General features: G+C 31.3%; 1 pseudogene; it reads right to left on the bottom strand.

Moving 5' to 3' along the window:
- Positions 1 to 21,503: 21,503 nt before the first annotated feature.
- On the bottom strand, positions 21,504 to 26,524 carry LOC149550190 (longifolene synthase-like; annotated as a pseudogene).
- Between the last annotated feature and the right edge of the window lie 382 nt (positions 26,525 to 26,906).

The following is a 26,906-nucleotide window of genomic DNA, read 5'->3' on the forward strand; positions in this document are numbered from 1 at the left end:
GTTTAATGATAACATATGTCCCTATGGGTCCGAGGACTCCTAGGGACATTATAATCATTTATATAGGTCGAAAGGTGTCATAGGATAACCTATGACCCCTTTCGACACATTTCATTACAACATATGTCTTTAAGGGTCCTATGACCCCTAGGGACATATTATGATCATTTATATGGGTCAAAAGGGGTCATATGATAACTTATGACCCTTTTTGACATATTTCAAGACAACATATGTCTCTAGGGGTCATAAGACCCCTAGGGACATATTATAATCATTTTTATGGGTCGAAAGGGCTCATAGTATAACCTATGACCTCTATCAACACATTTCATTACAACATATCTCTAGGGGTCCTAGGACACATAGAGACATATTATAATCATTTATATGGGTTGAAAAGAGTCATTGAATAACCTTATGACCCCTTTCAACATGTTTCATGACAATAGATGTCCCTAAGGGTCTTAGGACTCCAAGGAACATATTATAATAATTTATATGGGTCAAAAGGGGTCATGGGATAATCTATGACCTCTTTTGATACATTTGAATACAATATATGTTTCTAGGGGTCTTAGGACCCCTAGGAACATATTATAATTATTTATATGGGTCGAAAAGGGTCATAGAAAAACCTATGACCCCTTTCAACACATTTCATTACAACATATGTTTCTAGGGGTCCTAGGACCCCTAGGGACATATTATAATCATTTATATAGGTCAAAAGAGGTCATAGGATAACCTATGGCCCTTTTCAACACATTTCATGACAACATTCTAGGGGTCCCAGGACCCTACAGACATATTATAATCAATTATATGGGTCAAAAGGTGTCATAGGATAACCTATGACCCTTTTTGACACATTTTATGACAACATACGTCTCCAGGGGTCCTAGGACCACTAGGGACATATTATAATCATTTATTTGGGTCGAAAGAGGTCATAGGATAACTTATGACCACTTTCAACACATTTCATTATAATATATGTCTCTAGGGGTCCAAGGTCCCCTAGGGACATATTATAATCATTTATATGGGTTGAAAGGGGTCATAGGATAATGAACTCTTTTGATACATTTCATTATAACATATGTCTCTAGGGGTTCCAAGACCCATAGGGACATATTATAATCTTTTACAAGGGTCAAAAGAGGTCATATGATAACCTATGACCACTTTCGACACATTTCAACTATATAATCATTTATATGGGTCGAGAGGGGTCATAGGATAACCTATGATGCCTTTTGATACATTTCATGACAACATATTTTCTTGGTGTCCTATGACCTCTACTGACATATTATAATCATTTATATGTGTCCAAAGTGGTCATAGGTTCCTAAGGGTCCTACATTATGTGTTTGAATGGGTTGAATGGGATCATAAAATTCTCTATGACCCCTTTTGACCCATTAAATAAGAAAATACATTCTTAGGGGTCCTAGGAATATTATTATGTGTTTAAATGAGTCGAAGGGGGTAATAGATTATCTTATGACCCCTAAGCACACTTAATATCATCGAATGGGTAAAAATGGGTCATAGGGTATTATAAGCCCCATTTTGAGTCATTAGATTATATCATTTATGTGGTTAGGGGTCATATGAACCATAAGAACACATATTGTGATTGAATGGGTTAAATAGTGTCAGAGGGTACCCTATGACCCTTTTTGATCCTTTGGAGCCATTATATGTATGTTTAAGGGTCCTAAAGCCTTTAAAAACATATTATCCTAAAAAGGAGTCATACTATTTGTAAAAGAATTTGAAAAACAAATAATTAAAAAAATGGGTATCCGATTTGAAAATGGGTATCCAATTTGGGAACGAGTATCCAATACTATTGGGTACCCGATTAGGTTTTTTTTTTCTTTGGACGCCAACCCTCCATGGTCAACACCAAAAATGTCCCAAAAAATATGTTTTTGGCCTGTTATTGTGTGTTTCAACTTGGACAATGTAGTTGATGACTTTTTTTCATCCAAATTTGATGAAACAAAAAAAATTTCTTGAGAATGTTCTTAGATTTCCATCGATATAATGTCTATCAAATTATGAGTTAGGTAAGTAATTATTACTTATTTTCTAATGAAGCTAGCTACAAAATGCTAATTGACATATTGATTAAAAAATAGCTATAATTGGGTATGTGCAGGATCATGGTGTACCAAACTATGGCCTTAAGTGGCAGTGAAAAACCAACAAATCAGGGTTATGTCAACTTGACACATAATTTTAAAGTGGTTCTGGACTTTATATCAAAAAGTTGTAAGAAAATAATCTATAGGAAATTGAATCTAGTTTCTAAACTACAAGGCCTTATCTGGAGAAAAAATTATTTGATTGGTCAAAAGTTTGGATTTTAATGCAGTACTACAAAAATTTTCGGGCAAAAATAAAAAGTAGGTGTATGTTTGACCACCTTAATCATAATCAAATGATAATATTTTTAAATATAATTTTAGATATAAAAAGTAGACTCATGCCTAGATGTGACACATATTTTTGGCAATTTTCATTCCAAATAAATAATTAATTATGAATTTTCTACTATACTATTTTTAGAATTAAAAAACTCTCGTGTCTAACCACCTTAACTAGTTCAAAAAAAATCAAAATTAAGTTTTTTTTTTTTTTTTTTCTTATACTAGTCAAAGCATAGAATGTGACGCATCTTTTGGATTTCACAAATCTTATACGGTTTGAAAGTTGTAGCTATTTTTCAACCAATATGTCAATCAACACTTTTTAGCTAACTCCATTAGAAAATAAATAATAATTACTTACTGAACTCGTAATTTGACAAAACTTACATTTATGAAAAGCTAAGAACATTCTTAAGAAACCCTTTTCATTACATCAAATTTTGGTTAAAAAAAAGTCGTCAGCTACATGCTTGAAGTAAAAAACACATAAGAACATGCCAAAAACACATTTTCGGGATGTTTTAAAGATAACCATATAAGGTTGGTATTGAAAGATATAGTAGGAATTATAAAGGTATTAATTATTTTCATTTAGTATCAGGATGGGTGGGAAAAAAGTGGGAATAGATTTTGAAATTCTTTGAGGCATTTCAGAACTACATATTTTTCAGATCGCCACTTTTTGGCACACCATGATCCTGCACATACCCAATTTTCAAATTGTATAAGATTTTTAAAATCCAAAAGATGCGTCACATTTTATGCTTCGACTAGTATAAGGAAAAAAAAAAAGAAAAAACTTAATTTTGAATTTTTTTGAACTAGTTAAGGTGGTCAGACATGAGAGTTTTTTAAATTCTGAAAACAAAATAGTAGAAAATTCATAATTAATTATTTATTTGGAATAAATATACCCAAAAATATGTGTCACATCTAGGCATGAGTCTCATTTTTATATCTATAATTATATTAATTTTCTTTATCATTTTATTTTGATTAAGGTGGTCATACATACACCAACTTTTTATTTTTGCCCTGATATTTTTGTAGTATTGCATTACAGTCCAAACTTTTGACCAATCAAATAATTTTTTGTCGAAATAAGGCCTAGTAGTTTAGAAACTATATCCAATTTCCTACAAATTTTCTTACAACTTTTTGATATAAATTCCAGAACCACTTTAAAATTATCTGTCAAGTTGACATAACCTTGATTTGCTACTTTTACATTGTCACTTAAGGCCATAGTTTGGTTAACCATGATCCTGTACATACCCAAAAATTAAAGTTAATTTTTTATTCAATTGTATAAATACATAAAAATGATAATATTAAAAAATTCATATAATCTGATATAAGTAGAGCACTCACCTTGGGTCTGTATTCAAGATTGGAACAAGCTCTCAATTGGGCTCCAGTACCTTAGCCATTGTTGGTGAATATGCTGGGGTTATTCACAAGTTTTGGCATGTGATATTAAAATACTTTTAGAATAACTAAGGGGGGGGAGGGGGGGGGGGGGGGGGGGGTAAATCAACTATTCAAGTTCTAGATGTATAAATAAAACTTTTCATAGCTTAGTGAACCCATTAAATATTTATACTCATGCATGCATCCATAAGATTATGAAATCATTTAAAACTTGTAGGTTACTGTCAAATCAACTTGCATAAATGTAAAGCATGAAACATAACAGACTTATCAACACACTTGACACAATGATTTATGTGGAAACCCAATTTTGGAAAAACTATCAGTAACATGCTACTCTTTTCACTCTTCTAATGTGATGCCCTATGAAAGGCCAATCCTGTTAAAGGTTAAAATACACACTATTAAACATGACACTTTTAAAGGATTTCAATCACCCTATTAGAAGTGAGCCTTGTTAGAGAGCTTTAGACTATTCACTTGGAATGTCACCTAGTTAAAGGATTTACAAATGACTATTAGGTTAACCTTAATCCAAAGGATTTACCCTGGACTGATACAATTGTTAGAGAGTAACAATAAGGCTTGATCTGATACAACTTACAACTTCATTTGTAAATTACAGATCATTTTTTAATCCTCCATTCTACTTGGCCTTCATACATTGCAACTTTGATAGCTTGTTCGCCCTTCAAGCATTCATATCCTTAAGCCTTCTTTCTTAACATGCCATTATAGATTCTTCTCTTAGGTCACTTGATGAAGCAAAACCCTTGACTACTTTTCTTCCTTAGGTTCTTTCACATAACTACTTTGCTTCATGACCAACCATTCTTATAAGTAGGAAATTAAGATATTTTGCCTCTCATTCTTCATCATCCAATTTAGGGTCAGAATGGATTAGGTAGGATACAATGTATCTACCTCACATTCCATATCTCTTCTATAAAATTTTTCTAGAATCCTTTTTAACTTTGCCTAAGAATATTTCACCTTAAATTTTATGCCACCAGCTGATCAACCTTATCTTCCACTTGGCTCACAAATTCCAAGAAAACAAACTTGTCAACTCAGATTCATCGAATTCATGATCTTTTAAATAATGTAGCAGCTTGACATTATCTAGCTTTTGATGCTTGACACATACTATGTTTCTCAGTATCCACTATGAAATTACTCAGCATGAACTAAAGTTTACTAGTGCTCTACATCAACTAATATTTAGTTGGCATCCATTTTTCTACTTGGCATACACTAGAATGAACTTTTACCCAAATCCAACTAATTTTTTGCTTGATCTGTACTAACTTTTCTTGGCACCTACTATCCACTTGGTCAAACTTGGTAGACAAAATTTTTGTAACTTGTTCTTCTAAACTTTCTTAGTGTAACTAGCATTTGTAATCTTAAGTAGATTATCAATGCATCATGTCATCACTGTCTTAACTAATCCTTATGCTTCATTACATAATCATAACTCAACATTTCCTCTAGGTGCTATTGTTACATCTTTTGATCAAATCATCTTCATCAATCAAATAAGTGATAGTACTTAAATCTTATAAGCAGTTGTCTCACCAGCAAATAGCAAGTGTGAGATCAGTGACAAAAAAATGACTGAAATATACAGTCTTCCTCTTTAACAATCTCCAACATCTCTTTTCAATCAATTATTAAAAATCTCCCTCTTTGGCATTAATGGCAAACCAAACTAATCAACCAAATCAACCAAATGGTAAACATATTGTTTAGCCAAACTGACTAGGTTAAAGTAGTAAGACAATAATACTAAAAAGAAAATAATTCTTTGTATTGAAATCTCTCCCTCTATCAACAACTTCCATCTTCTAAATAGGTTACAAAATTATTTCTTATAATGCCCTCTGAGTTTCTCCCTCTTACTAGGTAGATTAGGATTTATCCCTCTTTCTTATATTCTTGTCTATCTCTCTCATCATACTTGAGTTCTCCTCTAATTAGAAATATCAATTATCTCCCTCTAAGATTAGTAACACTCTCTATCTCTTTGACAATAATCTCTTGATATCTCCCTCTTGATCAGTCAATCTCTCCATCAATAATTATACATACTGGCTTGATTAGCTCTATCTCCCTCTTTGACAACAATTCTAAAGACTTGTCATCTTAACATGAAAGATATAATTTTTTTAGCTTCTTCAGTTTCTTCCTCTGTCACCTTTCTTCTAACTCATTTGGAGTTTTAGCTCTTTAATTACTTTAGGCAGCTCCTAAAGCAAGATCCCCTACACAAATTTGTAACACATGAAATTCAACTTTTTTAATGTAGGGCACTCCTCTTGTTACTTAGATAGCCTTTGATAGGGATATCACCCTTAATTTACCTCTTAGATACTCATGAGCATCCTTAGGTAATGCTTTTGTGAAGATATCAATAATTTGCTCTTTTCTGTTGACATATTCTATCTTCACTTCTTTATCTTGAACTAAATCTCTTAAGTAATGATACTTGATTTCAATGTGCTCAGTTTTTATGTGTATCACTAGATTCTTTGATATATTGATAGCACTTGTATTGTCACAACACAATATCACTGGTTCTATGATCTCTTCCTTCATTCCTTTGAGTAACTATTTGATCCATACAATGTTTGTACAATTTATAGTAGCAACAACATATTCAACTTTAGTAGTAGATTGTGAGGTACAATTTTATTTCTTGCTAGTCCATGTAACTAGCCTCTTGCCTAAGAAAAATACTCCTCCATTGGTGATCTTTCTATCATCAATGTTTCCAGCCTAATCAACATCAGTGTAGGCTCTAAATTCAAATTTCTCATTCTTCTTGTAGTATAGACCAAACTCTTATGTTCCTTTCATATATCTCATTATTCTCTTTATAGCCATTAAACGATTCTACTTAGGATTTTCAGAGAATTTTGCAACTATCCCTATAGATAATGAAATCTTAGGTTTGCTATGTACTACATATTGCAACTTGTCAATCATAGACCTGTACAATGTTTGATTCACCTTAGCTGAATCATTATTCTTTGACAACTTGTGTCCTATCACCATAGGTGTACTTACAAGTTTGGAATCCTCCAATCCAATTTTTTTTGATATTTCCTTGACATACTTCACTAAGTGATGTATATACCATATTTCATCTAATATAGTTGCAAATCCACAAAGAAATTGATCTCTCCAAACATAGAATTTCAAATTCTAGCTTCATCTAATTTGCAAAATCCTTACATAAAGCATCTTGACCTCCAAATATGATATCATCAATAAATATTTTAGATAACAAAATACCTTTTCCTTTCTTTTTCTTCATGTACAAATTGTTGTTATCATCAATCCTTTCAAATTCAATCTTCATAAGATAGTTATGAAGTCTCTCGTACCATGCTCTTGGTGCTTGTTTCAAACCATATTGAGCTTTATGTAGTTTACATACCATGTTCTTACTTAATATCAAAAAATTCTTCTAACTTTTCTATGTAAACTTCTTCCTCTAATATGCCATTCAGAAATGTAAATTTAAGATCTATTTGATAGACTTTGAATCCTTTGTATGCAAAATAAGCAGGTAGAGTTCTTACTCCTTCCAATCTAGAAATAGGGTAAATGTCTCTCCATAGTAAACTCCTTCTTCTTGTGCATATCCCTTGCAAACTAATCTTTCTTTGTTTCTTGTGACTTCACCATTTTCATCTGACTTGTTTCTAAATACCCACTTGGTGTTAATCACATTTTTATCTTCTAGTCTAGGAACTAGACTCCATGTTTTGTTCTTCTCAATTTGTTCAATCTCTTCCTCCATGGATTTACTCTAGTCCATATCTTCTAATGCATCTCTCACTGATTTAGGTTCCTTCATTCTTAGAAAACACGTATCACTTCTCAATCTATTTCTTGTCATTGGTCTAGCATCTTTATCTCTAATAATTTGAGCTGCAGGATGATGTGTTTTGACATATTTAGAAAATCTTGGCTCAGCTCGTGTTTCTTCATTTTGTCTTTTAACATCACAATAACTATGTGCATCTCTATCAGGTAGTTCAACATATTTTCCATGTATACTAATCTCAAAATTAGAATGTGCATTGACTTCATTATGTATCTTGGCATCTGAATGTGGCTCAGTTCATGAATGCAACTCAACATTTATGGGGTGTGACTCTATAGTCACTAAAATTTGTTGTTGGTTTGTAGCTTGATTTGTAGTGTCTTCTTCAGTAGGCATGCCTTCATAAAAGTATACAAATGATTTGTATTCTTTTGGTTCTTTTATAGGTTTAGCCTCATACACTTTTGTATATTCATCAAAATTTACATTTGCACTTTTCACAAATTTGTTACTGTTTGAATTCAAACACTTATAAGCTTTACATCTTTTGAAATATCCTAGGAATATACCACCTTCACTTTTTGCATCAAGTTTACCATTCCTGAAATCTTTAAGAATGTAACACTTACTTCCAAATACCTTAAAATATTTCAGATTGGGTCTCGTATCCATACCATAGTTCAAAAAGTGTTGAATGAGTACCTTTCTTTATTTGTACACAATTCAAGGCATAGATGGTTGTAATTACAACTTCTCTCTAGTATTTCAAAGCAACATTCTTCTCCATCATGAGTGTTCTAGAATAGTCCATTATAGACTTATTTCTTCTTTTAACAAATCTATTTTGTGAAGGGGTTCTAGGGGTAGATGTTTGTCTTTTGATTCCTCTATCATTATAGAACATCTCAAACTCATTTGATGAGAATTCTCCTCCTTTGTAAGATCTTAAACAATTCAGACTTTTACCTATTTCTTTCTCAACTCTTTCTAAGTACCACTTAAATATTTGAAAAGCATCAAATTTCTATTTCAGAAACATAACTATCACCATCCTAGAATAGTCATCAACAAGTAGCATGATGTACTTATCTCCTTTGTAGCTTTGCACATCAATTGGTCTACATAAGTCAGTATGAAAAATCTCCAATATTCCTTTAGAGTTATAAGTTTTATGGTATAAGTTTTACTCTTGAAACTTGATTTTGACATTTTGCCTAACTGGCATTGTTTGCACATTACATTGTCAGGCTTCTTCAACTTAGGAAAACCTCTAACTTTCTTCATATTACTGATACTAACCAAGTTATAAAAGTTAACATGACATAATCTCTTGTGCCACAACCACACATCATCAAATTTTACAACAAGAGAAGTAGCATCCTCTATATCAAGATAGAATAGATTACTTCTAGTTTGATCACCCTTTCTAATCAATTTCCCATTATTGTCATATATCTTAGCAATATTATTTTCAAATTCAACCTTACACCCTAAATTATTCAGTTGTGACACACTCAACAAATTATAGTGAAGTCCTTCAACATAGTAAGAATTGTCGCATAAAATCTTTTCTGTGAGTTTGATATAACCTTTTCCTTTTATCAAGCATGGTGCACCATTACCAAATCTTACACTATTTCCAACATAATAATTTAGGGTAATGAACTTACTTCTGTCTCCAGTCATGTGATGTAAGAACCCACTGTCAATAATTCATCTATCATTCTTGTTCACACAAGTCACAAGTGCATTTGTCTCATCTTCATCAGATTCATCCTTCATTGCTACATACACCACTTCATCATCATGTTCATCAAAATCATTCTTTGTTTCTTTTTCAACAATGTAGCAAGAATTCTCGCCTTTGTCTTTTTAATCCTTGCTATCTTCATCTCTTCTACTTTTATATTTTTCACCATCTCTATAGTTCTTCTTCTCTGTACATCTAGTAGAAATATGACCAACATATAGGTAACTTATCTTTGAACTTACCTTTACCTTTGTGGAATCTTCTTGCCAATAGAACTTCAAGTTGTTCAACATCCTCCTCATCTATATCACTATCACTAGACACATACTTCTTGTTTTGCTTTTTCTTCTTCTCGCCAGGTTCCTTCAATGACACTTTAGCTTTTAAAATAGATTCAATCTTTTCAAGTTTGTAATTATCAAAGTTAGATAAATCAAAAGCAGTGAGTCTACCTACCAGACCTTCAAGTGATAGATCATTCCTTTGAATACATCTCAGTTCTTGAATTGCAGAAACTCTAATAGCATATACAGGTAATAGTGTCCTTAAAACTTTTCTTAGTACAATATCATCATCTATTTTACCAGTAGCTCCTCTTATTGAATTAACAACTCCTTTTATCCTAGCAACATATTGAGCAATATTCTCACCTTCTTCTATTCTCATATCATCAAACATACCTCTGAGACTTTTAACTTTGGCTCTTAGAACATTTGCATCACCTCAATAGATAATGGCTAGGTCATCCCACATTTTCTTTTCACTATCAAGACTTTTGATATCATCAAATTTGGCATAACTTAGGGCAAAGGCAATCTCCAACATTGCTTGGTTGTGTTCTTTCTTCTTTTTCATATCTTTAGTAGTTGGGGCTCCAATGGGATCAACATGCTCAGTGGTAATGGTAGATTGTGCATGATCTCCAAGTCCTCCAAGGTGTAGCTTCATCAAACTTTTCCATGCAAGAAAGTTATCTCTATTAAGCTTGGGCACTTCTCTTTAAGACATCTTGATCTTTATGCTTCTTGTACCTTCAAACTAGCCCTCTTAAGAAGATGACTTTGATACAAATTGTTGGAATACTTTAGAATAAATGAGAGAGGGGTGAATCATTTATTCAAGGTCCAGATGGATAAATAAAACTTTTCACAGCTTAGTGAATGCATAAAATATTTATACTCATGTATGCATCCATAAGATTATGCAATCATTTAAATCTTGTAGGCTACTATCAAATCAACTTGCAAAAATGTAAAGCATGAATCATAACAGATTCATCAACACACTTGACACAATGATTTACATTGTAACCCCATTTGAGAAAAACCACCAATAACATGCTACTCTTTTTACTCTTCTGAAGTGATGTCCTGTGAAAGGCCAACCCTATTAAAGGTTACAATACACACTATTAAATTTGACCCTGTTAAAGAATTTTAATCACCCTATTAGAAGTGAGCCTTGTTAGAGGACTTTAGACCATTCACTTGGTTAAATAATTTACAAATGACTATTAGGGAAACCTTAATCCCAAGAATTTACCCTAGACCGATACAATTGTTAGAGAGTAACAGTAAGGCTTGATTTGATACAACTTACAACTTCATTTGTAGATTACTAGTCACTCTTCAGTCCTCCATTCTACTTGGCCTTCATACATTGTAGCTTTGATAGATTTTTCACCCTTCAAGCATTCATATCCTCAAGCCTTCTTGCTTAACATGCCATTGTATACTCTTCTCTTAGGTCACTTGAAGAAGATAAACCATTGACTCCTTTTCTTCCTTAGGTTCTTGAATATAACTAGTTTGCTTCATGACCAACCATTCTTATAAGTAGGAAATTAAGATATTTTTCCACTCATTCTTCATTGTCCAATTTAGGGTTATAATGGATTAGGTAGGATACAATGTATCTACCCCACATTCCATATCTCTTCTAGAAACTTCTTCTAGAATTCTCTTTGAATTTGCCTAAAAATGGTTAACTTTAAATTTTGTGCCACCAGCTCATCAACCTTATCTTCCACTTGGACCAAATATTCTAAGAAAATAAACTTGTTGGCTTAGATTCATAAAATTCATGATCTTTTAAATAATGTTGAGCTCAACATTATCTAGCTTCTGATGCTCAATACATATCGTGTTGCTCGTCATCCATTGTGAAATTACTTGGCATGAACTAAAGCTTATTGGTGCTTGACATCAACTAATCTTTACTTGACATCAACTCTTCTGCTCAACATACACTAGAATGAATTTTTACTTGGCTCCAACTATTTTTCTGCTCAGGTTGCACTAACTTTTCTCGGCACCTACTATCCCCCCAATCAAGCTTGGCAAAAAAAATTTGTGTAACTTGTTCTTCTAAACTTTCTTAGTGTAACTAGCCTTTGTAACCTTAAGAAAATTATCAATGCATCGTGTCAACACTATCTTAATCGATCCTTGTACTTCATTAAATAATCATAACTCAACCTTTCCTGTAGGTTCTATTGTTACACCTTTTGATCAAATCCTCTTCATCAATCAAATAAGTGATAGTTCTCAAATCTTATAACTAGTTGTCTCACCAGCAAATAGCAAGTTTGACATTAGTGACAAAATAATGATTGAAACATATAGCCTCCCTCTTTAATAATCTCCAACATCTCTTTTCAATCAATTATTAGCATGTGCAAGGATGTTGGGTGATGATGGGCTATGACTATTTTTTAGGAACATAATAAAATGATAAATAAAAAAAGAAATAAATCCTCTATGTGAAAGTTGGAAAAAGTAGGTATGTTACAGAAGAGAGATGTTTGTTAATGCTTATGGAGCTTACTTTTCTCTAGGTGGTATTGGATATTCCTTTGTTTCAGGTAAAGTAGCTCTACTATTGGTTATGCTACTATTGGCTAAGCAACTCAATCTCAAACTAGGTAAAGTTATTACTAGTTTATTGAACCCACAGTAGCATAGGATCAAACAAATCCAACTGATAATAATTGTCACATCCTTGACATGATCTCTCAATGGCAATAGAGCTCCAGATGAGGGATGGCTCTCTTGTAATTTTATTGACTATGTTATGATTTCATCAATGTTTAACTAGAGAAACCAAGCCAACAAAACACATTTCTTGGTTTAGAAAACAATGAGCTAAGTTCATGGCATTGTTGGACTTATCCTTGGTCTAGAAAGATGCCTTGGTATTTCACGAATTTGCAATAAATCTTTGACAATTTCCAAGTTCAAAAATTTAATTTCCCTCTTTGCATGCTTTTAAGAAATGTTTACATATGTATTTTGTTACGTCAAATGGGACCTACTTTTACATGTGGGCATTCAATTTTATTACCTTATTGGCACTATATACATATCATGTTTTACATGTGGATGTACATTGTGGAAGAAATTGAAGATATATTTGAAGTTTAGTTCATCACATCATCCACAGTCTGATGGACAAACCAAAGTTGTGAGTCAAAGTTTGGGGAATTTGCTAAGATGCTTGGTTGGAGATAAACCAAAGGGTTAGGATTTGATTTTACCATAGGCAAAATTTACATACAAAAATTCTATCAACATGAATATTGGTAAATCACCATTCTAGATTGTATATGGGAGCAATCCTAGAAATTATTTTGAATTGAGGCAATTGGATATAGGAGAAATAAGTAGTTTTGAAGTAGAAGAATTTGGTGAACATTTGAAAATGATCTATGAGGAGGTGAGGAAGAATAGTATTAGGATGAATACATAGTATAAAGCTAAGGAAGATGTGAAAATGAGGTATAAGGAATTTCAGATTAGAGATAAAGTCATGGTTCATTTGAGAAAGGAGCATTTTTCAGTGGGTACATATAATAAGATGAAAATGAAGAAGTTTGGACCATGAAAGATAGTGAAGAGACACGATTCTAGAAATTCCTATGAAGTGGAGTTCCCTGCTAAATTGAATATTTTACCAGTATTTAACATTATATATTTGATAGAGTATTATGAAGTAGGTGATGGAGACAAAGTTTCAAAAGTGAAATGGAGTATTCCAATAGCTAGTTCAACTTCAAAGGAGATTGAGGAGATACTGGACAATCATATTAGAAATAGTACAAGGAACATAATGTATGAAGAGTACCTGGTCAAATGGAAAGAGAGGCTAGTTGAGGATTCACCATGGATAGCAAAGGAAAAGGTTAATCATCTTGGTTTTCCTCTAAGGATAAAATCACAGATCTATGTCATTGTTAATGATACCAAAACCTATTTTGGTCAAATCTCATTTCTCTATCAAAATTGAATTTTTTTCAAAAACTATAAATATCATTTTATGGACCTCAGATTCAATATCATCATTATATAAATTTTTGAGTTTTTTGATTAGTTATAATATTAATGCGATCAGATTTCCACAATCCATCATAGTTATGTAAATAAGTTTCTTTCATGGTCCAAACTTCTTCATTTTCATCTTATTATATGTACCCACTGAAAAATGCTCCTTTCTCAAATGAACCATGACTTTATCTTTGATCTGAAATTCCTTATACCTCATTTTCACATCTTCCTTAGCTTTATACTATGTATTCATCCTAATACTATTCTTCCTCACCTCCTCATAGATCATTTTCAAATGTTCACCAAATTCTTCTACTTCAAAACTACTTATTTCTCCTATATCCAATTGCCTCAATTCAAAATAATTTCTAGTATTGCTCCCATATACAATCTAGAATGGTGATTTACTAGTATTCATGTTGATAGAACTTTTGTATGTAAATTTTTCCTATGGTAAAATCAAATCCTAACCCTTTGGTTTATCTCCAACCAAGCATCTTAGCAAATTCCCCAAACTTTGACTCACAACTTTTTTTGACATCTCTTGCTCTCTCATCCTGATGATGAATCACGTAGTGTGATTCGAAACGTTGATGGTAAAAATCTCCACAAAATCTAATTCAGAAACTGATTTACATAACTAGTTATAATATATTATAATTTCAAAATATTATTAGTCAATATTTAAACATTTCAGAAGATGCTCCCTCAAAAAAGGAAAAAATAGTAAATCATATTAAAAAAAAAAAAAATTCTAGAGGAGAGAGTCCTCTTCATTAATATGTAATTATTTTTCAAGAAAGTGTAGATTTGATAGGGAAGTTTTGACAAAAGGAAAAAACTATTGGATCCTGATAAGGTCGAGCTTAATACTTATAACAAATAAAATATACATAAAAAATAATTATTTCTTTTTTGTTCCCTAGCTATACTTGTCATATATATGATATTTTCAAATTAGAACAAAAGAAGATGATTTGCATATACTTGTTTGACGGGAACTACACCCTATATTTTTTATAGTTAAAAAATGGACTTCAACATAAATGAAAATGAAAAAAATTCTTCGTCAAAAAAGTTTAAAAAATTATAGGTATAAAATTCATCCAATTCTACACATTTTATTAGTTTACACCATCTTCAAATTCTAAACACAAATACCATTTTTTTGTCATTAATTTTGAATTGTCACATTCTGATATCCCATTTCTTTATAAAAGGTGACATAGGTTTGGGGTTTTACCCCTAAACACCAGAGACTTGTTGGGGCTAGTTCTCAAATGACCCCAAGTTTCTTGTGTAGGATTATCTTGGGTGTAAGAGAAATCTTACATCACCCAAAAATATTTCCTTTTTGTTTCTTGAATGAGGGTTGTCTCAACATAGAGTTGTTGTTTCTAGTGGCTTTCTACTAAGTAAGTCAGCTATATAAGCTCAAAATGTCATAATTTTAGAAGTAGATGCTTATCTTCAATATATCAGCCTACCAATTGATGCTCAATGCCATATCATGAGTATTCATGAATTTAGTGCACATTTTTGGTGTGTAAATTTGGTATAAAAATTTAGTCTCATTGTTGAAGACATTAGAGGCTTCGAATGAGCTCTAAAATGGGGTTGATTGGAGCTTGAGTGAACCAGGCCTTGTAGATCAAAATCCTAGGATTCCAAAAAGTGGTTATAATAGCCAATCAAAGAAATGGTTCAAAAGTAATGGCCTTTCGAATTTGGGCTGACCACAATTTCCAAAATAAGTGTCAAGATTGTATCGTACTAACTCTATATGAAGTTTTGGAGTTGGTTGGTCTCAAGGGTTAGGGTTTGATGTCTAGAAACTTCTCGAGTGGTGTAAAAATGCCTAGACAATGTATGTAATGCACATACATTGTCTAGGACAACTTTGGGTGATAGTGTGCAACTCAATGTTACAAATTATTGTAAGGAAGGCTTCCATGTAGGTTTGCATATTTTGTTTCAAAATTCTATGATTCCACATTTGTGGCGATAATAAAAAGCCCATATTTTCTCTCTCACAAATTGTTGTTATTTCTTTGTTTTTTCTTTGTGTTTGTCATATTAAGCGGAGAACCCTTCATCACAAGGATGACCTACATTTCATGTGGATGATATAGTCACATTGAAGCTAACTATATGAGATTTCACTTTGTAGAAAGATCGATAAATAAGAGGAATATTGTAATGCCATATTTTCATTTTCATGACTTGGTCAGTCATTTAAGAAAATACTATAGGTATCGAGCATCACCACCTGAAGAAGATACCAAATTCAAGAGAAAAGTCAATGTTGATGAGATTTTTGACTAGACGATAAAGAAATGGAAAAATAAGATAGAAAAAAGTGGAACATCAAATGTTACAATAGGTGGAACCTTGTCCTTTACATTGGGTGAGTCCTCCAGCACCAACTAGATCATATAAGAAGATATGGGAACTATATTAAAATTGTCACATCTTACATTAGTTCCTTGTAATAGTGAAAAGAAGTCCATATTTGCATAATGAAAGATGCAATAGGGTAACTCATGGAAAGTTGGAAGTTTATGAAGTTGGAAAGTTACATCGAACATGGTACTATGTGGAAGAAAAAACTCAACTGAGTACATGAATTTTTTTGTATGATCACTTTGTAAACCAAGTCAATGAAGGAAATGTTTCTTGACTAAACATCTCATGGAAAATGAGCAGAGATTGGAAAGTTAGTATGGAGATGGAACATGTAGTAATGATAATTTATTATACCTTATACCTAACACTAAAGCAACTATACCTATAAATTGGAGCTCAAACTATTCATTCTTTGCCCTACATTTACAAGTTTGCATAGCTATTAGTGCGAGATTGAGAAATTTGTGTGTGATGTTGAATTTAGAGCTTGAAGACTATGAATTTGATTGAAATTTTCATCATGTTAGTGAAATTGGTGTGGAAGGGGAAAATTGAATGAATGTTAATTGTACTTACCAAAACCCTTATTCTTGTAGTGGCGTCCATATCTACATCTCTCCAGGACATGAAGGTTAGTAAGATCAATTTAATTCACAAAAAAGATTGTGAGGAGCCTAGTTACAAATTGCATCCTAAAATTACTACTCAAATTGATGAATCAAGAGAATTTTCATCAATACCCATAAGAGTTTTTTTTCAGGCAAAATTCAAGAATTTATGCATTGCAAAATTGGTGAAGTGGGTGACTATAATTTGCAATAAACCTACAACTAGCTATGTGAGAACCGACAACTCAAAGATGAGCACAAGTATCTAAAGATGGGATTGAAACACATTCTATATTTTTCCAAGGTGTTTAAAATTGAATGGATTTAGATTGTACTGAGAAGAGTGCACAATTATAAAACATGGCTTGATGAGCTAGTCAAAATCACAAAAGATGTCATCCATATGGTAATAGGATATCCAGTCATTAAAAAGGTCAAAGAAATTGTAGTAGTACTAAGGAAAGAAATTTAAGATTACATTAGTGTTGTATAGGATAGAAGAGGTCTCAAGGTTAAAACAATAACCAATCTAGAGAAATGATTTGGCAAATATGTAGTTCCATACAAGGTATATCAATCTAGCCAGTCAAATAATGTATCATGTGGAATTATGGATTTAGCATACAAAATTGTGAAGAAAGGTTTGAAGTTATATCTCACTATGCTATGAAAAAAAAATTTGAAGAGAACATGAAAACCATTCAGGTATACAAATGAATACATGTAAATATGGCTCACCATTGATTCACAACAAACCAAACAACAAGGTTAGTCTACTCAAGAAGGAGAAAAGGGTACTAAGGAACAATCTAGTGATAGAAATGATGACACCACACAAACTAAAGGAGCTAAAAATGATAAAACAATAGATGATTCTGCTACTAAACATAGGTCACAAGATCAAGGACCTTTGAGTGAGGGATTAAAGGAGCAACGTAATCAAGTTCAACCCAAGAAGAGTTCACAAGGTAAAAAATATAAGGATAAACAAAATAATTTGAGGGGATACCTCATGTGCCACATGTTCAACCTATTATAGATTCAACCCTAGATCAAGGAAATAAGGAAGGGGAGGAAAATAAAAATGCTAAGCCTAAATGGACAAACTAGGAGTAGAAGGCTCCAATTCCACCTAAGATATCACCAAGTAGGTCATCTCTACCACATCTAAAGATAAGAGGAAGAATAAGAAGAAGACATCAAAGTCAAATATTTTCACTTTGTATGAAGCTATTGTCATACCTAATTGGAACCACTACACTTTAGATCGTAAAGCTCTAAACAAATATGGAAAATTATGCACCAAGAAGGTAGAGAAAGATCAACTAAGGAAAGAGATGAAGCATAAATGAGTTTTATTTGATGTTAAGGAAATCTTAATGGAAGTTGTTCCTGATACTAATTTGGATGAGAAATTGCCATTAATGGAACAAGTAGTATTATTAGTTGATAAAGTGCATGAATTTTATGTAGATACATAGGCAAAACTAATGGAGAAATCAGAAAAGAAGTTTGAGAACAAAGTGATGGAGAAGGTAGCATAGACTATTTCAATACAACAAGTGAAAAATTAAACTATGGCTACTAATCGAGATGGAATCTCTTTTGCAAAATGTAAATTCATTATTGCAAAAATTGTATGATATTCCTCATCTCAAATAGGAGATTAAAGGGAAACTAGAGAAAAATGGTGATGATATGAAGAAAAGTATAGATAAATTGAAAGCTGACCCAAGTTCCTATGTTGTTCAATACTCTCAAGTAAATTTTAATAAAAGGGTCCACCATGAATTTCTAGTGGAAAAAACATAGCTAAGGGCCAAAATAAATGAAATGCAAGCTTTGATTTTAACTTATCTTAAGGTTATGTAAAGGCAGATTAAGAAGGCCAATAATTTGATAGCTACACCTGGTCTATCTATTGTAGATGACATATTAGAGCTTATAGCTAAGGTGAGAGTGGAGAAGCATATACTGAAAGTATTGAAGACTTACTGGGACTCCACTATGGCTATTTAGATGAAGACTCACAACGATTTCTTGACAAATTATAAGTGTATTTTTTGAAGAATTCTCAATTTTTTATTTTATCTTTTTGGCATAAGTATAAAAAAAGGGGGAATATGATTGTATGTGATTTATGTATATAAAGGATAAATGATATGTATATTAAGGTTATATACATATACTAATAGGGGAGTATATGTTATGTGGAAACATAAGGATTGAAATGTTGAAGTATTCTATAATTTTTTTTTGAAAAAGGTTTTGCAAAACACATGTTATACTAAGACTAAGTACATAATGAAAAGAAAGTATATATGCAGGGGAAGTTATGAAAATTTCAGTAAGTCAATTTTTGTGCTATTATGAAGAAGTTTCTACCATTAATGCTAAAAGGGGAGAATGTTACTCTTATAGACATCAATTGTTGTCATTAGTGTAAAACATTAGTTTGTGAATAGAGAATATATTGGTTGGTGAACGTTGTTACCAAGCCATACTATTTTAACCAAGTAGTAGAAGAAATAAAAATAAGTATGAAATAGGTATAATCAAGAACTACGTACACTGGGCACTTATATGTACCCCAAGCATGCTGACTTAACTGAGCTAGACAAGCTTAACTGAGTCACGAGGACGCCAAATGACAATAAATCTACCAAGCATGAACATAGTGTTCATCGAGTTACATAGGGAGAAATTAAAAGTTTGGAATGGTAAAATATTCTATGTACTGGGATACCACCAAGTGGGAAAAGTTGTTTACAAGGATCAAGAAGAATATTTTATAATAATTATTGGGAAGAGAGAATTGACTAATGATGATCCCAAGGAATAATATGAAACCAATGGAATAACATAAGGCTAATGAGATGTTAAGGATGATTATATATTGTAGATCTTGATCAATGAAATATTCCAGAAGATTCCTAAACCCTAATTAGATCATGAATCAAAGGTACAAAATATTTCTATATAAGGACCTATACATAATAGTTCAAGGGTTGTTGCTATTAATTGTACTATTGTTGTTGAGGATGTTGTTATGTTTGAAGGGGAATATGATAAAGGAATGGAAAGGTGAATAAATAGAAAAAAGGAGAGGATCAGAGACATTAGTCATATGAGGTGATAAGATATTAAGCATAAGAGAGTAGGTTGCACTCAACGATCAAGTTTACTGCTATTTTATTACCATTATAGCATATAAATCCTTTAATAGGGTAGACCTAACAATCTTTTTTGCAAATATCTTAACCAAGAGGACACATTATATAAGTGTTGTGAAATACTTGAGAAAGATGTATTTTGATAGATCCAATTGTATTACTCTTAACAAGTCACCAGAAGTGAAAAATATTTGTATCTATAACAAGAAAACTCTTGCTACAGTAGTGAAGAATCTATGGATAACATCACTACCAAAATTTTCCCTCTAACTAAGGGTTTCTATGAGATCAAAATATTTGTAGTATCACATGTTATGTTTAAATGGTTTGTATATCTATGTGCATTGTAATGAAGTAGAATAGTTATGTTAATTTTCATTTTAGTTGATGAAGTTTTGAATATGCATGTCTACCGAGTTGAGAAAGCATAAGGGATAATAACAATAAAAAATCCTAAATAAGTCCTAAGGGATACCAATTCACCCCTCCTCTCAACATCCCACATTTCCTAAATATTCTAACATTATTATAGAAAATTTAATAGATTCTTTAGTCTCTATTACACAATTAATTTGTATTGATAGAAAATACAAAATGTCTCTTTTTTGTGTCCTTCATTTTCAATTTTTTTACAATGATATAGTTTTAATTTTAGTAGAACCATTCAATTCTCATTTACATATCTTGTAGTGATATATCTTAGGTAGCAAAGAATGAAGGTATTCCAATCAAATATAAGTGGTTGTTTGGTCTCGTTTGCTTTCTTAATTTTCTATTTCTCATTGGATCAAGTATGATCAATTCTAGGTATTTATCACAATATATGACCATCCAATTCCTTTGTGTGTGTGTGTGTGTGGTACACACACACACACACACACGCACGCGCGCGCGCGCACACACACACACACACACACACAATTAAATCAATTTCAATCAAGTTCTTATTGTTTCTTTATTTTTTCATGCTTAGTTAAATTGATGTTACAATGTAAATTTTACTATCTTTTATTGGAAAATCCCATCTGTGATGATGGATTCTACATATACAGACACATATTATGTCATAAATAATTTTTAATAAGTTAACTGGTTGATTTTTAGTTTTTTGGTTATAATCTTAGTAGTATATCTAAAGCTGACTTTTCAATTATCAAAACTAATGTATAGATTAACATAGTAAAATTTAAACATAATATGTATATTTGTATAGTAATAATTAAAATATTATTACAATAGAAAAGAGGTACATCAAAGAATATATTGAATCACATTTTTTTATTTAAAAAAATACTTTTTACTAACAATAAAAAGTATTCATTAAATCTAGTTCAAGGGAGCTAAATAGAAAACCACATTTTGTAGCTCCTAATGCAAACCTAACACTTAAAACACTTTGAAAATAATATGACAAAAACCCACACCTAAATACAATTTCAAATTCACCCAACCAAAAATCCAAGAAAGACACCCATATTTTTAATCACTTTTACATAATAGAATTTTATTCTTGTATGGTGGAACCTCCATCTCTCTATAATTGTACTGGATCAATAAGGACTTTGATGATCCTTTGCTTGTTTCCTTTGTCATGATATGAAAAACCCTCTCCATATACATAGAAACACTACAATCCTCTATTCAGGTTGAAGCTTATCTTTTCCCAATAGAAAAAAATATTATCTTGACTCAAAAATTCCCATGCAAATTCTTTAAGTAATCCACCAATTACATAGTTGATTTGGTTTATCACATGTTCTTCTGAACATTTATTGTGATCTATCATATAACAAGAAACTGCTGATGTTATTTGTCCATGGAGCTTATCATCCTTCATTACATCAAAGAATATGTTAATATTTTAAGTGTAATATAATTTTAATTTTTATCTAACTATCAATTTAGAAGACAAAGAAAGAGACCTTGTAATCATGTACATCATCAATCAAGCGTGTGCATAACCATATGATCTTGTAGAATCTACATTGATTGTTAAATGTCTTCTCAATAGTGTTTTCTTCTAAATCATGAGTTGCAAAGAGAAGAGGATGCAACAATAATGGTCCAATTGTTGTAGTTGTTGTAGCAATATTCATGTATTGATCATAAGTTGGAATGTGTTGAGCTACATTCCAACGTGCTTGTTGTAAACTAGCTTCAACATAATCTGCCCACTAAATCACAATATACTTGAATTATTAATTCTATTTCTTGATTTTATTTTATAATCTATTTATTTGATCAAGCTTTTGAAAATAATCGCTATACTTTAAAAAAAAATTCTTCTGAAAAAAATCTATCAATGCTTAGTGAAATTTCATTTTAGCTACTTTCCTAAAAGAGAATAACATTGCCTTCTAATATTTAAAAATTAAATAAAAATAAATACTATAAATTAATTTAAGTATTTATAATAAATTAAAAATGTAAATATTAATATAAAATACAAGTAAAAATAACTCTTAAAAAAATGAAACAAGACATCTATTGTACTATTGATATTAGTTTCCATACTTAAAAATTCACACATTCGATAATTTATATCATGAAATTTTAACCTATGCGGCATCATGATGATTTTAAAAAATAAATTGAAGTGTACTATTAATGCAAAGGCTAAAATACTAATTGCATAGATGAGAACTAGCTCTCATCATCTAAGCTGTTAAAATAATAGATGAAAGATTTTATTAGATAAATTAAATTATTATTTCTAGAAAAATCAATTTGGAGAAATGAAATGACATTCATCAATGACTACATGCTATGATCATACTCTGTTTGAGAATGACTTGAAAGCTAAGAGTCTAAATGAGGTTTTTGAAAGAAAGATTTTGTAAAATAGTCTTATTCTAGATTAAAGACAAAAGAGACAACATGGTAAATAACTTAAAAATAGATTTATTTAAAAAAAAAAAAAATTCATTACTTAGACTACTAAGCCATCTAAATGCCATTTTTGTGTGTGTGTGTGTGTGTGTGTGTGTGTGTGTACTAAATTAAATTATAAAATTCCACAAGTATTAATAATTATTGAATATCCTATTAAATGCATTGATGCATTGTGACATTGTACATTTCTCATAAAAGGCATTGAAACTTCAAGTTAGGAATCTAGGAGATGTTCAATTCATGACATACTTTACATTTTTTCAAGTAGTTTTGATGGAGGTAAGAAAAGTGTTATATGAATTAAATTTTTAAAAATAGACTCAAGATATATTATGTTGATAATATATGAATGTATATATTATGTTGATAAGATATGATTTTTTTATTTTTTTTGTTTGGCCTACAAGCTATTCTTATGCTTTGTTGTAGTCCTTTTGGTTAGTAAGGACTGTTTGGGACCCAAATTGTTGTGCCTTTGTCTTGTCTTTCCTATGTGTACTTCCCTAAAAATCTCTAGTTTTAGGTTGTAGATCCTTTCAAAATCTAATTTAAGGGTCTCTTCAAAACTTACTTTCACTTAATAAAAAACTCAAAGAGATATAATTTTTTTTTTCATGGGAAAGAAGAGTTTCCTAACATAACTTTGAAATAGAAATTATCTAGAATCAATACTTATCATTTAAATATAAAGATATAAATATGTAATAGAATATATATTCATGTTTGTAAGTGAAACAATTAGAAAGTTGCATATACAAATTTTAAAATAAGAGTTTACTTAAACTTGAAATATATACTAGTTATAAAAAGGGAGGAAACTACAACCAAATTTATGTTTTTTGTCTTGATAAATGCTAAAATTGAGGTAATTTTAAAAACCATTTTATCATATAATATACAAATTGAAATAGATTTTTTTTTAGGAAACAATATATTGTAAAAGTATACATACCGCTTTTGTAATGAGTGGCATCATGTCATGTCCTTGCTTTTGAATAGCATCATTTGCCAATCCATGTACTGTTTGGAAAATAAACTCTAGAATCCTCTTAAAATTTATTGGAAAGTCTTGTATGACAGAAAGGTCCCAACCTTAAACAATAGCCTTGACAACAAGTTCAGTTTGCTCAAATGTCAAGTGATCATCAAGAAGATCATCCATTATAGAAAGAAGTGATGTTGATTTTGCAAAAGCCATTCTAGTATTAGAAAACTCCACTTCATCAGGAACACTGACTCCTTACAAATAATATTCAATTGGACGTTGTCAAATTGGAATCAACTCAGTGATTCCAGACTCTATCCACCAGCTATGACGAATATAAAGAAAATTATTATTTTTAAAACAATCAATTTTAAATAATTATAATTAATCTTAAAAGAGTGAAAAATATGATGTTAGAAAGTTTTTTTTTGGTGAAACATTATATTTATATTAATAATAATTGGTTCAAAAGAACTTCCCGAAAAAAGGGTTAGAAAGATTTTTTGACAATACATTTTGTGCACATTTATCTTTAAGGTGAATATACATTGTTTACATATTTAAAAAATAAAATCAACTAGTATATGATAAAGAAAGTGATAAGCATAGAACTATAAGAATTGACTTTTTAAAACTATATATGTAAAGGCATTAAGAACACAAATAGTTTAATTTAATAAATAAATGATATAATTTTTAGGGCCATTAATATGGTTGACGATAAATTATTTAATTTGTTTCCTCATGATAATTACCTAGAGACTTTTTTCATCTCCATCTTGTATACAAACTGCAAAATATTGAAATGTAATTTTGCCAATTCCAGAATCTTAGGATCCTTTAATCTGAAAGAAAAAAAATAGAATCCATGAATTAGCTTTAAATTTAAATCTTTTAATAATTCACACATTTTCACGATTAATATTTATTAACTTTTATCTCAAATTGTCCAATTCATATATTTCGATGAAATTTCGTGCCTCCCATCTAGAAAATGTACGAGTCCAATCGTACAAGAGCGTATATTGCACCTATCAAATTGATATAATAATAAAACTATTATCAGCATCAAATCTTTCTCCACTAAACTCTGTCTTGTCAACTTGCTTGAACAATATAACTTGTTTTAAAAACATTCCTCAAAATTTGTTACCTCTTTCACAAAACTTTCGTTGCACGTATGATCAATTTCGTGTAAGAAGTGTTTAAGATATATCGAGCTAAATATTTTAGCATCCTCCATAACTTCTTCTCCCGGAAATGCCACACTTGAAGCTCTTAAGAGATTGAGCACACTTCTCATCACACATTCATTCCTAGTGATGTTGAAGCCATCAATATTATTCCCTTCACAGGAAAGAAACTGCCCAGTTTTGTTCTTGAAGTTCACCAGCATATCTTCCAAGAGAGCAACACTTACATAATTCAGTAACTGTCCGCTTTTTATATCGAAACACGAAAAACATACCAGGTGAATAAGTTATATATGTAAATTAATTAAGAATGCAAAAAGAAAAGTACATAACAGCAAGATGTATAAATACAGTAGTTTGTCCTGGTTCACCACAAATTGTGGCTACATCCATACTGAGAGCAGAGGAATTATATTGATGAGAAAAATAGAATAAGTTTACAATACATGCTATCAGCATTTATAGATCACAAATGATCAGCTGAAGAGACACAATAAAAAAGAGAGAAAAACACACGTGTGTGTTGACCTTCAATATTCAACAATATAGTGTAAAAAAAGACATTTTAGAACTACTGTCCAAATATATTTCAAAGAAAAACGATATTCAGCAATTTGGTACCTGCAGATATATGATAACGATGAAGCCTAAGAAGTCTGAGTCCTAAAGCTGAAGCATTCAAATCCTTCATAACACTTCCAGATCCTAATCCTATGCCCACACTTTCATCCCAAAATCTGTAATCATCATATTCTAAACCTTTTTGTAAACGTTTTTTAATCATCTAAAATTCATTGCGAAACTGTTTTAAAATATCTTTTCAGGACTGGAACGATCTAAACAACACACACTAAGCTTAATTCTTAGACCAAAAGTGCTAAATAGTCAAAGTTGACTTTTCTTTCCAAGCTTAATTCTCTCATATATTAAAGTTTCATTTCTAGATTAAAAATGTTAAATAGTCAAATTTGATTTATTTTTTCTAAGCTTAATTTTAATTTGACCTATATGAAATCCTAACATTGAAAATCAGATCGTATGTTAGAATTAAATTACAGATAATATTTTTTTTGGTTAGCAAATTAAATGTTACAAGAGAAATTTGACCGACCCATAAACATAATCAAGAGCCTCTTTAATCTCAGCCTTAAAATATCGATCTATTCCGAGGCATTGCAATGCATCAACCATTTCAAGCCGCTCGATTAGATCGCCATCTCCAGTTTGCATTTCTTTTAACAAGATTTTGACTTCCTTAACAGTGTTTCAGCACGTTCCCGATATTCAGGTTCCTGCAAAACATACAATCAGAATGGAAGAAAAATACCAGAAATTCTATTTCTAGAAAGAAATATGAATTTTATGTAAGAAGATATATACCCCGTATGGTGTTTGGGGAGACTGCACAAAATCATTATCCCACTGGTTGATAGATCTTTCTGGTATATCAGAAGCAGCAGCTTCATCTCCCTTCAAACTGGCCATGGGCGAAGCAGTCTACACTCTAAACAATAACACTAGCTTAATACTTTTCCTCACACTTAGGAATGGATACTCTTGGCCCAGGGCTTACAATGATATTTATAGGGAAAAACTGGCAAGACCACGTGAAACTTAGCTGTTTTGATATGGTAGTTTCGAAAATCGCGAGAACATATTTTAATTGTTAGGTACCTGGGTCTACTAGTTGTTATGCACCTTCCGTGCTTACAGCATATCTCTCCTACATGTGCTGAATTCGATGTTTTTAAAATATGTAAAAGAAATGTTTCAATTCAATATTTTTAATGTATGTAAAAATAATAATAAAAGAGCAATACTCAATAAACAACTACATCATGCCGCAGAAACATCAAAGAAGAGCGGT

Source organism: Cupressus sempervirens, chromosome 7, assembly GCF_028749045.1.
Source record: "Cupressus sempervirens isolate cs-2001-9-10 chromosome 7, ASM2874904v1, whole genome shotgun sequence".
NCBI lineage: Eukaryota > Viridiplantae > Streptophyta > Pinopsida > Cupressales > Cupressaceae > Cupressus > Cupressus sempervirens.